We start from the raw sequence: 14,735 nt of genomic DNA on the forward strand, positions 1-14,735 counted from the left end.
GAAACAGAGTTTTGGATGAAGTAGAAAAGAATAGCTTTATTGCTTTGTCAGGCAAAGGAGGACACGGCAGGCTCATGCCCTTAAGAACTGTGTGTCCCCACCTGGAGGGATCTGGTGAGGAGTTTTATAGCAATGGTTCAAGGGCAGGTTTGCTGATAAGGATCAAGGTGTGTGCAGGGCCTGCATTCCCTTAATCTGGCCTCAGGTGGCCTCCTGATGAGCTTGTGTGGTTTTTGAGGTTATTAAACTGTGACCTTCTCTCTGGAATGAAGAACGGTTCATCAAGTAGTTAACATCTTCCATTTGTTGGGGGGTGTTTTTTGTTGTTATTTATTTATTTATTTGGTTGCACCAGGTCTTAGTTGGGGCAGGTGGGCTCCTTAGTTGCAGCATGTGAACTCTTTTCGTTGCGGCATGCACGTAGGATCTAGTTCTCTGACTGGGAATTGAACCCCGGGCCCCCTGCATTGGGAGAATGGAGTCTTAATCACTGCATCAACAGGGAAGTCCCTGTTGGGGGTTTTAGTTCTGCAAAAGAGCTCAAAGATATTGTTATGTGTATCCCTTGAGGTGGAACCAGGACCCTGTCCCAAGACTGCACTATTGTTTCTTGACAGCTCCTCCCTTGTCTCTGCCTCCCCTCCCTTGCCTCTGCCTCCCCTCCCTTCCCTGGTTAGCAACTGTTTGAATCTGCACTTTGGAACACAGGGAAGGTCATAGAGGCTGAAGCCGATTTCCTACAAAAAAGAAACAGGGGACACAGGAGGGCTTCCATGCCCAGGAGCCCCACAGGGTCCTGCTCAATTTCACTTTTGCTTATAACTATTGGTTAAAACTTAGTTCTGTGCAACACTATGAAAGCATTCCTTTCAGCTAGGTGTGGGAGTACGGCAGAATTGCAAAGCTATTAAGAGGAAGAGGCAAAAAGGTATGCTCTCTTCCTTTGATTACACTGTCCAGAGAAAAAAGTACTCACCAATTCTAGTTGTGCCCTATGGGTAGGCATTTAGTTACTTGGCACACCTACCTGCAAGGGAAGCTAGAAGAAAATAAAGGCTTTATTCAAGGGAACCAAATACCCAGCTAAAAACTGAGAAGAACATATGTGGTGACCAGCTGCAGTCTTGGCTGTGGCATGTGAATCACACAGCACAGCATCTATCGTATAGTTAAAAACTCAGTAAATGTTAACTATTATTTGTGTCAAAATGTGGTCCAAGGAAGACCCTGCATGGGTACCTTGTTTTACTCCTACTTGGATATATATTTTTTAACAGACTTTTTTTTTTAATAGAAGTTTTAGGTTTACAGAAAAATTGAGCAGTAAGTACAAGAGCTCCCATGTACCTCCTGCCACACACAGGCAGAGTCTCCCCACCGTCCATGAATAACCTTTAATGTACTCTACAGAAGTGAAACCCAACCTTCCACTTTTTTTTTAATTTAATTTTTTTTTTATACAGCAGGTTCTTATTAGTTATCTATTTTATCCACATCAGTGTATACATGTCAATCCCAATCTCCCAATTCATCCCACCACCACCCCCTCCACTTTCCCTCCTTGGTGTCCATACGTTTGTTCTCTACATCTGTGTCTCTATTTCTGCCTTGCAAACCACTTCATCTGTACCATTTTTCTAGATTCCACATACATGTGTTAATATATGATATTTGTTTTTCTCTTTCTGACTTCACTCTGTATGACAGTCTCTAGGTCCATCCACGTCTCTACAAATGACCCAATTTTGTTCCTTTTTAGGGCTGAGTAATATTCCATTGTATATATGTACCACATCTTCTTTATCCATTCGTCTGTCGATGGGCATTTAGGTTGCTACCATGACCTGGCTATTGTAAATAGTGCTGCAATGAACACTGGGGTGTATGTGTCTTTTTGATTTATGGTTTTCTCCAGGTATATGCTCAGTAGTGGGATTGCTGGGTCATATGGTAATTTTATTTTTAGTTTTTTAAAGAACCTCCATACTGTTCTGCACAGTGTCTGTATCAATTTACATTCCCACCAACAGTGCAAGAGGGTTCCCTTTTCTCCACACCCTCTCCAGCATTTGTTGTTTGTAGATTTTCTTTTTTTTTAAAACTAGTTTCATTCACTTTATTTTTCTCATAGAAAACTATGTGGTGGCTACAGCTGGAGCCTGGGTCCTCTGCATGGAAACTCTGTGTGGGTCTTTACAGGATGGTCAGTGGATTCCTGATATGGAGACTTGGTGAACACCATCTCTTTCCAGAGATCAGGAGTGAGATAACTGTAGGTCTTGGAAATGGCATTAGAAGTGGCCTTGGCAAAGTTGCCCAGCGTGGCAGTGCAGTCCCTGGCAGAGGTGTAGCAGTCGTCAATTCCAGCCATCATCAGTAGCTTCTTGGGCACAGGGGCTGAGACGATGCCAGTGCCCCTGGGGGCAGGGATGAGGCGCACCAGCACAGAGCCTCAGCGGCCAGTCACCTTGCAAGGGACAGTATGGGGCTTGCCCATCTTGTTCCCCCAGTAGCCTCGTTGCACCGGGACCATGGAGAGCTCAGCCAGAATGACGGTCGCACAGATGGCAGTGGCTACCTCCTTAGAGCACGTCACACCCAAACCAACACGTCTGTTGTAATCCCAGATGGCAACAAATGCCTTGAACCTGGTCCGCTGGCCAGCATGTGTCTGCTTTTGCACAGGCATGATCTTCAAAACCTCCTCCACGAGGGATGACGCCAAGAAAATGTCAGTGATCTCAGATTCCTTGATGGGCAGAGAAAAGAGATAGATCTCCTCCAGGGATTGATCTTCATGTCCTTGACCAGGCGGCCCAGCTTGGTGACGCAGAGACACTCCTTGTCCTCGGCCTTGCCTCCGCGAGCTCCGCGACCCCGGCCCCGGCCCTGGATGCCGCTGCTGAAGCCTCCGCAGCCTCCCATTCCAGGGCTCCTGGGGCCTCCGGGCCCTCCGGGCCCTCTCACAGCACCGGTGTCATTCGCCATTTGGTGTTTTTACAGAAAAAAAAAAAAAAAAAAGAAAGCTTTACGGAAAAAATTAAAAAGCTAGATTTTCTGATGATGCCCATTCTAACCGGTTTGAGGTGATACCTCATTGTAGTTTTTTTTTTAACCTCTTTATTGGAGTATAATTGCTTTACAATGGCGTGTTAGTTTCTGCTTTATAACAAAGTGAATCAGCTATACATATACATATATCCCCATATCTCCTCCCTCTTGCGTCTCCCTCCCACCCTCCCTATCCCACCCTTCTAGGTGGTCACAAAGCACTGGAGCTGATCTCCCAGTGCCATGCGGCTGCTTCCCACTAGCTATCTATTTTACATTTGGTAGTGTATATATGTCAGTGCCACTCTCACTTCGTCCCAGCTTACCCTTCCCCTCCCCGTGTTCTCAAGTCCATTCTCTACGTCTGCGTCTTTATTGTTGTCCTGCCCCTAGGTTCTTCAGAGCCATTTTTTTTTTAGATTCCATATATATGTGCTAGCATACGGTATTTGTTTTTCTCTTTCTGACTTACTTCACACTGTATGACAGACTCTAGGTCCATCCCCCTCACTACAAATAATTCAATTTCGTTTCTTTTTATGGCTGGGTAATATTCCATTTTATATATATGCCACATCTTCTTTATCCATTCATCTGTTGATGGACACTTAGGCTGCTTCCATGTCCTGGCTATTGTAAATAGAGCTGCAATGAACATTGTGGTACATGACTCTTTTTGACGCATTGTAGTTTTTTTTTGTTTTTTTTTTTTGTGGTACGCGGGCCTCTCACTGTTGTGGCCTCTCCCGTTGCGGAGCACAGGCTCCGATGTGCAGGCTCAGCGGCCACGGCTCATGGGCCCAGCCGCTCCGTGGCATGTGGGATCTTCCCGGACCAGGGCACAAACCCATGTCCCCTGCATCGGCAGGCAGACTCTCAACCACTGTGCCACCAGGGAAGCCCCTCATTGTAGTTTTGATTTGCATTTCTTTAATAATTAGTGATGTTGAACATCTTTTCATGTGCCTCTTGGCCATCTGTATGTCTTCTTTGGAAAAATGTATACTTAAGTCTTCTGCCCATTTTTTGATTGGGTTGTTTGTTTTTTTAATATTGAGCTGCATGAGCTGTTTATATATTTTGGAGATTAATCCTTTGTCCGTTGATTTGTTTGCAAATACTTTCTCCCATTCTGAGGGGTGTCTTTTGGTCTTGTTTATAGTTCCCTTTGTTGTGCAAAAGCTTTGAAGTTTCATTAGGTCCCATTTGTTTATTTCTGTTTTTATTTCCATTCCTCTAGGATATGGGTCAAAAAAGATCTTGCTGTGATTTATGTCATAGAGTGTTCTTTCTATGTTTTCCTCTAAGAGTTTTATAGTGTCTGGTCTTACATTTAGGTCTTTAATCCATTTTGAGTTTATTTTTGTGTGTGGTGTTAGGGAGTGTTCTAATTTCATTCTTTTCCATGTAGCTGTCCAGTTTTCCCAGCACCACGTATTGAAGAGGCTGTCTTTTCTCCATTGTATGTCCTTGCCTCCTTTGTCATAGATTAGTTGACCATAGGTGCGTGGGTTTCTCTCTGGGCTTTCTATCCTGTTCCACTGATTTATATTTCTGTTTTTGTGCCCCAACTTTCCACTTCTTAATATTCTTCTATTGTCATCACCAGCACAAAAAAATTCAGCTGCTATCTGCAGTGTGAAGCTACTTCACTACAGCTAGAAAAAATCTTGGATTACAAAGCACACACCCAGTGTAAGGAGTAAAACCAACCTTCTCTATAAGTTTAACCAATCTTCTCTTTAAGTTTATATTGTTAGCATACTTCAGGAATGTTGAAGAATGAAAGCAAAGCACAGATCAATAGTACATTTATTGTACCTCTGAAAATATGTGCAGTGTGAATAAGTATATTCCACATTATAATTTTCTATTTGGAGAGCAAATAAAAATTAATATTGCTTTAATAACACAAAGAACAACATGTTAAACTTGACCAAATCTTTGTTAATGGTAAAATGGAAGATTTAGTGATTCTCAACTGGGTACAATCACAGGATGGAGACAAGTAACATTTCAGGGGCCATGGGAGGGTTACCCTGCTCACTACTCCACTCCCCAAATACTCTTCTCCCTCTCCCTTGACACCTGAAATTCCTTTGAAAAGAGATAAAAGAAAAAATAAATATTATTAGAGACCAAAGATTGAGAGCTCAGTGAAAGAGTGTTACTAAATGGGATAGTATTTGAAGTCAAAAGATCATAAACTATATCTGCCCATACTAGGAAAGGAAATACTCTGAGAGATATCATTGGCTACTGATTCCTAACTCTATCAGCTGTATAAGCACTGAGCTGATTGGAAATGATCCATTGTGCCTTTGGTACCCATCTCGAGATTACAGCATCCAGCTGCCTCTGCTGAGCCCTGCTCTCCTGAAACCCCACTGTGGGATTAGAGTGTGTAGCTTTCATTTGGCATGAATCAGGATTATTTTCCTCTGTCAAGTCTGTATCAGGGTCATGGGCTAGGTGTCCAGGTCTCTTAGATGAAGGTTTATCAAAAGTAAAAGGTAAATGCAATTAAATCTGGGCGAGGCAGACAATGTAAATAAGCTTCAGTTAAGTTATAAGTAATTGATGATAGATCCTGACATACTTTGCTTGAAAGAGAAGAAAGGAAAATAAGAATGTAACAAAATTTCAATACTTTAAATAGTGAGTCAGTAGCAATTGCAGTTGTGTGGTAGTGAGTAAGTAAGCATACCTCAGGAGAAACAAGAGGCAGAAAGGAGGATCGCTCACGAATTAGAATATGTATTCAGATAGAGCTATCTCTCCTGCAGGCTGCCATGTTGCCAGAATTCCACCATTTGTCTTTCCTTCACCTCTCTAAATTCCTAGCCAACACCAACTGCAGAACTCTTCATTTGATTCAGTTATTAGAAAACAATTTTAAGTATGTTAGGAACTTGAGTATATGAATTTATTTTTTCAACTATAAATTTTATGAAATCTAAATACAGATCAAGCCTTTCTCATGAAAGGTTAATGTTCATACTGAGACTCTAAAACACTGGATTTTGAAGACAACACCAAAAAAAAAAAGTAAAATACCTTCTTGTTAAAAATATTTACTGGTTGAAATAGTATTTTGTATATAATGGATTAAATAAGATTAAAGTGAAAAAAATCCACTTTTAAATTACTAATAACTTAAAAAAGAATAACACAAATAGAAATTAGCTAACTGAGAAGGACATGGAACATAAAAGATGTTGGATAGTAAAGAAACTTGAAAGAGGTGAAAGCATTAGAAAGGGAAAGATGGCCAGGCATAAGCTTCACCCACTTCATGACCCAATCTACAGCATTCCTAGCAGTTAAGTTACAGTCTTGAATTACTAAGTTTTCCTTTGCTACAAAATCACACAAAATACAGTTTTCCTGTTATTCAAGTATCAGGTAGTACCAGAGTAATTTCTTTAGTCACAAAAAATAAGGTCTTTTCTGGACTCCAAACTGAGTCCCCTTTGTCCCAAAGGAAAGTGCTCTTCTGATTATGTACTCAGAGCCCAACTTCACCTCAGTTTGTGAGGAATTTCTCATATAACTTAAATGAAATTCTCATATTACTGGGCAAAATTTCCCAAAGTTAACGGTTTTTTTTGTTTTTTGTTTTTTGTTTTGCGGTACGTGGGCCTCTCACTGTTGTGGCCTCTCCCATTGCGGAGCACAGGCTCCAGCCCGTGCAGGCTCAGCGGCCACGGCTCACAGGTCCAGCCGCTCTGCCGCCTGTGGGATCTTCCCGGACCGGGGCACGAACCCGTGTCCCCTGCATCGGCAGGCAGACTCTCAACCACTGCGCCACCAGGGAAGCCCTCTTTAGTGCTTCTTAATCTTAATTTTTTATTTTAATCTTTTCAAAATTTGGTACTCCAAATTTCAACTGCAGCTGAGATTTTTTTTCTTCCATTTTTTCCAAAAGGAGGTAACTAACTCACTTTTGCAAAAGGATTTTGCCTGGGCAAGAAAAGCTCTAGGCGTTCTAAAAAATGTAAATTGCCACTTGTATCAAAGAGATACCCACTCTAGCACCAGGATTTTATCTTCATGTCTCATTTACATCTCAATGTGGAGTTAGAGGGTGGGGCAGGAGGAAAACTCCACCCTTCCCCCCACTGGAGAAATAAAAGTAGAGGAAAAAAATCCTAAAATTGTTTTCCTAAATCGGAAACTAGGCTACTGTAAGAACATTGTATCTGCCTTTTTTTCTGTCTCAGTTTTTCATGTTAATTTAGTTCCCGGTAGTGATTAACAACAAAACTCCCGAAGAGGAAAATCCCCGGTGTAGGTTTGTCTTTACAGCTTGACAGAAGACTGAAAGATGGCATCACCTGAAGGCGAGAAAGAACGCTACAGCCTAAGAGCAAGAAGAAAGAACACGGGCTGGCTTTGAGACGGGGCCCTGTGGCTGAGCAGTGGGTTCACAACTAGGTGTCCTAGCATTCAGAATTTATTGTCTGCCTAAGCATTCATGCAGCTGTTGGAGATGGGAAATCCGTGATCAGTGACTGGTCTCATCTCTATGGAGGACATGCTTTCCCGACCCCAGCGGTCACTCCTGGGAAGAGCTCCCTCTTTTTTCAAGGTCCCTTATTAGCTGTATTTAGCTGGGTGCTTGGCAGCCACCACTATCAGATCGCTGGTATCCTTTATCCTTTCAAGTTAACAGTAGTTCCCTGGGCTTGAGGGAAGGGATAGGGAAAAAAAAAGAGAATCAGACCATTTTCCCTAATACCTTGTATAATAAATTCTTTTTTTTTTTACAGGATTCTTTCTTTTTCATATGTAAAATACAGAGTAAATTATATTTATTGTATAGTTGTTCATGTTTTATAGAGAGTTTTTAATGTTCCTAAAATATAAGAGCAGTTTGACAATGAGCTCATTGGACTCCTTTGGTAGATTACAAGAATCTTCAGTTTCTGATATTCCTGACAGCAGGGTAGGGAGAGTGCTTGCTTTTAGTTCTGTTGTTGTTTTTGTTGTTTTAAATATTGAGAGTCACAAATTTCTTACTTCAATTTGCTAACTTAAAGCAATCAATTAGCAACTATTGATTTGCTCTAACCTACTTCTTACCACATACTTTGTGAAGGTCAGCTTGTCATAAAGCAAGTTTCCTGTACTTGAGTGGCTTAAAGTCAGCTTGGGGGATTGGATATAAGGGGTTTTATTGTCCTTTGGTCACTAGGGTTGATTCAGCCTTTGTAGCAGCAGGTATTCGCTTCTTGTCTCTGCATAGCTACAGATCTTTCACAAAAAGGATAACTTTCTCACACAGAGATATGAGAAACACTCTCTTTTATACAGGAATCATTTGTTTACTAGTATGAGGAAACACGATGGTGAAGTAAGCAAAAGAGATTACTGGATATACTCTCAATGAAATGCTATAATGCTGGGATTATCTGATCATATAGAGATAGTCAATTTTGTCTTTGACTAGACTATTTTACAACTGTTTAGAGATTAAAATTAACTTTTAGGAAACAAGTAGCAATGCAGATCATTCTTTTCCAGAGTCATACATATACGTTCTGTTCAGTGGTGTGACAATTCTCCCTCTCTCCCAAAAGCCAGTTTTACAGCCGTTTGCAAATTCACTTCAATATTCTTTTTTTTTTTTTTTTGCAGTACGCGGGCCTCTCACCGTTGTGGCCTCTCCCGCCGCGGAGCACAGGCTCCGGTCGCGCAGGCCCAGCCGCCATGGCCCACGGGTGCAGCCGCTTCGCGGCACGTGGGATCCTCCCGGACCGGGGCACGAACCCACATCCCCTGCATCGGCAGGCGGTCTCTCAACCACTGCGCCACCAGGGAAGCCCCACTTCAATATTCTTGATCAACAAATGTGTCTGTTGTGTGGATTCTCCTTTGAATCTGTTGTAACACCTTGCTGGTTTCCCCATTTAACTATAGAGTTAGTAAAATCTTCAATACATGTTATTTTTATATTTGTAATGAGAATCATGATTTTATCATTAGAAAATTACCCTTAAACACTAGACACAAAATCTACTCAAACTAACTTGGGCAAATGGGAAAATGTAAAGGGAATACACAGGTGCATTTCAAGGAAAACCAAAGCAGGATGTATAAGGGCCTCACTAGGTCTGGAATAGGAAAATCTTTAGGAGTCCAAAGTGGTTATCTCACCATCTTTCCCAATCCATGCGATCATTTTGCCTCTGCTTCTCACTTTTTTCTGTTTTCCACCTATATGGGGAAATGGCCCTCTCAAGCCCTAAAGTTACAGAAACCTCTTTCATGTAGTCATTCAACAAAAATCTGTTGGGTACTTACTATGCCAGATACCTCCTGTGGTGTGCTCCAAGGACAAAGAACGAGACAAACTCAAAGGGGCAATATTGCCGGAACAAAGAGTTACAGGACTCCTATCACTCTGTCACAATGAGACCATTGCTATGTCCCAGAGCATGCCCTGTCCCTTTCCCATCCCATATAAGGAAAGACATTTGCCCCATTTTTCTGCCACTCAGCACACTGAAAGTATACATACTCTGCCCAGTCAGCAGATGACTTGCAGGTTCCCTGGCTATAAAAACAGACAAGCAACCCATGCTCATTGTCGACCTTCCCTGGCTACCGGGAAGTTGGCCCGCTGTTCTTGCAGTGACCCTTCTCTTCAATAAACTCTGTCTTCCTTACATTCTGGATTCCTTACATTCTGTGTCTGGAAATTCTTCTCCAACCCGTGCTTGGACCCGACACCTCCTGCTCCAGCACCACCACCACCAGATTAACATTTCAGTGTTTCTAGACACATTCCATGCACATGTCAATAAGACAGACTCTTATTGGCTCATATAGTTCATGTACCCACTCTGATCAGATCAGCTGTACTCAAAAGGCAAAAATCACATAGTCCACTGCCATGAGAGAGAATTCCTGAGAAGACGGCTGGATAAAGCAGACAAATGGATTAACAGGCTTTCTCCATACATGAAATGTCAACTATTAACATACAGTGTTAGATATACACTCCAATCCCAACTGGGGTATACGGCAATACAGTTCTGACACTAACCACCACCAGTGTCAGTGCAGATTCCAAAGGTTAAGAGTTCAGGCCTCCACAGACTGCTCTTACTAGAGCCGCCAGCCACAACTTCCACTTCTGACTGCCTTGGCTATAAACTCAGGGGTCCCCATAGCCTCCTCAGATTTGATAATTCACTAGAACAACTCAGAAAGTACTCTATTTACAATTAGTTTTATTATAAAGGATACAACTCAGGAACAGTAAAATGAAGATACGTATAGGGTGAGGTCTGGGAGGGAATGCAGAACTTCTGTGCCTTCTCCTCATGGAATCCAGGCAAGTCATCTGCCCAGCACATCAATATGTTCACCAACCAGCAAACTCCACTGGGCTTTGGTGTCTAGAATTTTTACTGGGGATTCAGTATGTAAGCATGATTTATTAAGTCATTGGCCACATGATTAAACTCAATCTCTAGCCCCCTGCTGCCTCCCTGGAGGTCAGGCTGGCTCAAAATTTTTTTTTTTTTTTTTTTTCTGTACGCGGGCCTCTCACCGTTGTGGCCTCTCCCGTTGCGGAGCACAGGCTCCGGACGCACAGGCCCAGCAGCCATGGCCCACGGGCGCAGCCGCTCCGCGGCATGTGGGATCCTCCTGGACCGGGGCTCGAACCCATGTCCCCTGCATCGGCAGGCGGACTCTCAACCACTGCGCCACCAGGGAAGCCCTGGCTCAAAATCTTAAGCATCTTATCCTCTAATCACATGGTCGGTCTTCTTGGTGACCAGTCCCCACCCTGAGGCTATCTAGGGGCCCATGATGAGTCACCCATTGGTATAACAAAGATACTCCTCTCCAAGAGTTTTTGAAGCTCTGTGGCAGGAACCAGGAACAAAGACCAGATATATCTTTATTACATCACAGTATATCTTTATCTATGTTGTGTTAAACACTATAAGAATTCAGGCATTCACTTTCCATGGGGAGTTAATGGCTGACATAAAATGAGCTGGCTTGCTGAAATAGAAATTACAGAGGGGAGGAGGACAGATAAGGCAATTCAGATGAGATTTTTTAATCTCACTGTTTTAATATGACATATTGGTTTTTAAAAAAGTACTATATTTTTGTTTGACTGGAATGAGAGTTTGTGTGGAAGATAAGGTGCTAAAGGCAACTGGAACTCAACAGTGAGGGATTGTGAATAGCAGGCTGATGACTTTTGGAAACTTATCCTGTTGGTAGGGTGTTTCATCAAGGAGGGGAGTAAGTATCATAAATGGTATTTTAGGAAGAGCAGACTGACAGCAGAATGTAGTTTGAATAAGAATAGGAAAATCAGAGAAGCTATTAGGGAGTGTCAAAGTATTATTTTATTTTAGTTTTTTAATTGTCATTCTCATTTAATATTGTTCTTGAGGTATTAGCCCAAGGAAGCATTCAAAAGGAAATTAACAGGGCTTCCCTGGTGGTGGCAGTGGTTGAGAGTCCGCCTGCCGGTGCAGGGGACACGGGTTCGTGCCCCGTTCTGGGAAGATCCCATATGCTGCGGAGCGGCTAAGCCCGTGAGCCATGGCCGCTGAGCCTGCGCGTCCGGAGCCTGTGCTCCGCAACGGGAGAGGCCGCAACAGTGAGAGGCCCGCGTACCGCAAAAAAAAAAAAAAAAAGTAAATTAACAGATATAAAATAGGAAAGAAGGTAAAGTTATCATTATATTCAAACAATATGATTACACATCTGGAGCATCCAAATAAACTGTATTACAAAAAGAGAATTTCATACAATATCTGGGTACAAAATAAATATACAGAATCAAAAATCTTCATGTATAAAAACAACAAGCAGTTAACAGATGTGGAGATGGGGAAGTCCCATTTACATTAGAAACAAAAAAGGAAAAAGAAAAAACCTAGTTACCAACATAGCAAGAATGTGAAATATTTATTGAAGAAAACTTTAAAATATTACTGGAAGATACAAAAATAAACTTTAATAAATATAAAGGCATACCATGAACTTGGATAGGAAGACTTAACATCATAAAATATAAAGGTCCTTATATATATATATATAAAGGCCCTTAAACTAATCTATAAATTTAACATGATGAATAAAATCACCAATGAGATTTGGTGGAAGAGGATATGGAATTAGATAAGCTGGTTTTAAAGTTCACATGAAATATGAACAAACTTGGACAGCCAGGAAACTTCTAAAGAAGAAGGCAATGAGGTGGGACTAACTCTACTAGATATTAAAAGCTAATATGAAGCTACAATAATTCAAACAGTGTGGTACATTAAATGGACAGACAAATTTATGGATCAGGCTAGGGAGTCCAGAGATAGAACTAAATATTTGTGAGAATTTAGTATATGCTAAGAGATGTGGGGAAAAAGAAAGTAGATGATATACCAGATCTGTCTCTCCATGGGAGCACAGAGGAAAAGGCCATGTGAAGACACAGCCAGAAGGTAGCCATCTGCAAGCCAAGGAGAGAGGCCTCAGTAGAAACCAACCTTGTTGCCTCCTCAATCTTGGATTTCTAGCCTCCAGAAAATAAATTTCCATTGTTTAAGCCACCCAGTCTGTGGTATTTTGTTATGCCAGCCTGAGCTGACTAATCCACCAGTGTTCAATGCAGTTCAATAAGTGGTATATACTGAGTACCCACTGTGTGCTTGGCACTGCCATGCATGCTGTGAATTCAAAAATGACTGAGACATGGTCCTTGCCCTTGGGACCTGCCCTGTCTTTGAAGAGCTCATGGTCAGGTTAGGGACACATATCTACTAATAATTTGAATGTCATATGGTAAGGTTAGAGGTCAACCCAGGATGTAATGAGAGCTTGAATGAACCAGTAACCTCTAAGGAGAGGATCTATGAGTGATGAAGGAAGGCATCAGTTGTGTCTGAACTGATTTTTGAAATGGTTAGGTCAGCAAAGAGGGAAGGAAGCGTTTTCCCAGGAGAGGAAATAGAATGCTCAAAAGCCTGGGGAGGAGACACAGGATGGTGTGGGTGGAGAACTATGATGCCACAGCTCCTTCCATGTGGAATGTGGAAAGCAGAGCACGTCCCTCTCTCCCATTTTGGAATCTTTGGTCAGGATGGATATTGGGGGAGTTTCTTCTCTTAGTTTTTGAAGCTGGCAGGATATTCTTTCTAAAACAGGACCAGGACTAGTGTGCACAAGCAGGAAATTCATCCTAAGTCTGCTCCTTCCTGACTTTTGCCCTGGAGCAGGAGTGTGGTGAGGATGGGGCAACTGCAGGTTGGCAGTTATGGATTAGAGCAGGACACTGCAAACTTTTTCTGTAAAGGGCCAGATAATATATTTTTTTCACTTAGTTATCATTTTTTGTAATAATTTTGCCTGGCCAGATAATATTTCAGACTTTGAGAGCCATATGGTCTCTTTTTGCAACTGCTCGACTCTGCCAATATAGCAGAATGCCAATCTACTGACACTGGGTTGTGGTGAAGGAAAGTACAGCGTTTATTGCAGGGTGACAAGGAGAATGGGCAGCTAGTGTTCAAAACACTCATTCCCTAATGGCTTTCAGCGCAACATTAGGGTGAGGGTCCCAGGGTGTGTGATCAGCTCCTGGACATTCTTCTGATTGGTTAGTGGTGAGGTAACAGGGTGAAGTTTCAGGAATCTCAGTCATCAAATCTCTGGCTCCAGCCAGTCTATGGTTTAGCGTTTACGGTCAGCAGTTTCCATCTGGTAGGGGTCCTGGTTTCAGTCTTTGCTGAAGTTATGGTCACTGAAGCTCAGCCAGTTCTGGTCCTGCATTGGGTGCGTAGGCGGTGGGAGGGTGGTGAGAGCAAGTTGAGAAGGGTGGGTCACACAGGGCAGAGCGCACAGCCTCCCCATGTAGGGTCAAAGGCAGTGCTGTCACTCTGGTGACGGTTTCCCAGCTCCGTGCCACCAGGAGCTAAGCCTTCTTCAGGAGAAATACAGGGCCAAGAAGCTTAGGCCATGTTGGTCACCATGTCCTTCTCTAGGGGTGTGCCCTTCTCTGTGGTCGAAGGGTTGTCTGAGACTGAGGAGAACGCTGGGGAGTCTGAGAATACCTATATTCTGTGACCCATTTTCCAAAGGCGGGAAGCAGACGGGTTGTGGCTGGTCCCACCTGTGAGACTGCTGCTTCCCGCAGGCAGAGCTTGCCTGATAGCGTGCGCATCCAAAGTATAATTTTAAAAGAGCATAATTTCTTAAGATATGACTTTTATACAAATATAGAATGAACACGTGTCAATGATTATTATTTAACTCATTAATGAGTTATTTAACTCATTAATGAGTTAAATGGTAAGTTAGTTCAAAGAAGAATTAGAATAATGGAGGATATATAACAGTCCATCTGAAAAGTCATACAGAAATGCATTTGTTAGGTTTGGGAATAAATTTTGGAGTGTTTTTGGGTTTTTTTGTTTTTTTTGTTTGTTTTCGTATGGGAAAGAAATAATTTGCATCTTTCCCTGAAAAATATTTACAACTTAATGAGCAACTTCACAAAGTCTGGGGTCTAATCAAGTATTAAGTCACACAAAAGCATATTCCCTAGAAAATTAAATAATCCCGGATGGGGGGGCTGGGGAAGTTTGTTAGACATTAAAGGGACATGCAGTCATTTTTTAATCTTGTTTCTGAGTTTTGGATAATTTTTC

At 42.2% G+C, this 14,735-nt stretch overlaps 1 pseudogene; it reads right to left on the reverse strand.

Annotated features, from left to right (window-relative positions):
• Positions 1-2,083: 2,083 nt before the first annotated feature.
• On the reverse strand, positions 2,084-2,988 carry LOC101285298 (40S ribosomal protein S2-like; annotated as a pseudogene).
• Between the last annotated feature and the right edge of the window lie 11,747 nt (positions 2,989-14,735).

The sequence above is a fragment of the Orcinus orca genome, chromosome 11 (assembly GCF_937001465.1).
Source record: "Orcinus orca chromosome 11, mOrcOrc1.1, whole genome shotgun sequence".
Taxonomy (NCBI): Eukaryota; Metazoa; Chordata; class Mammalia; order Artiodactyla; family Delphinidae; genus Orcinus; species Orcinus orca.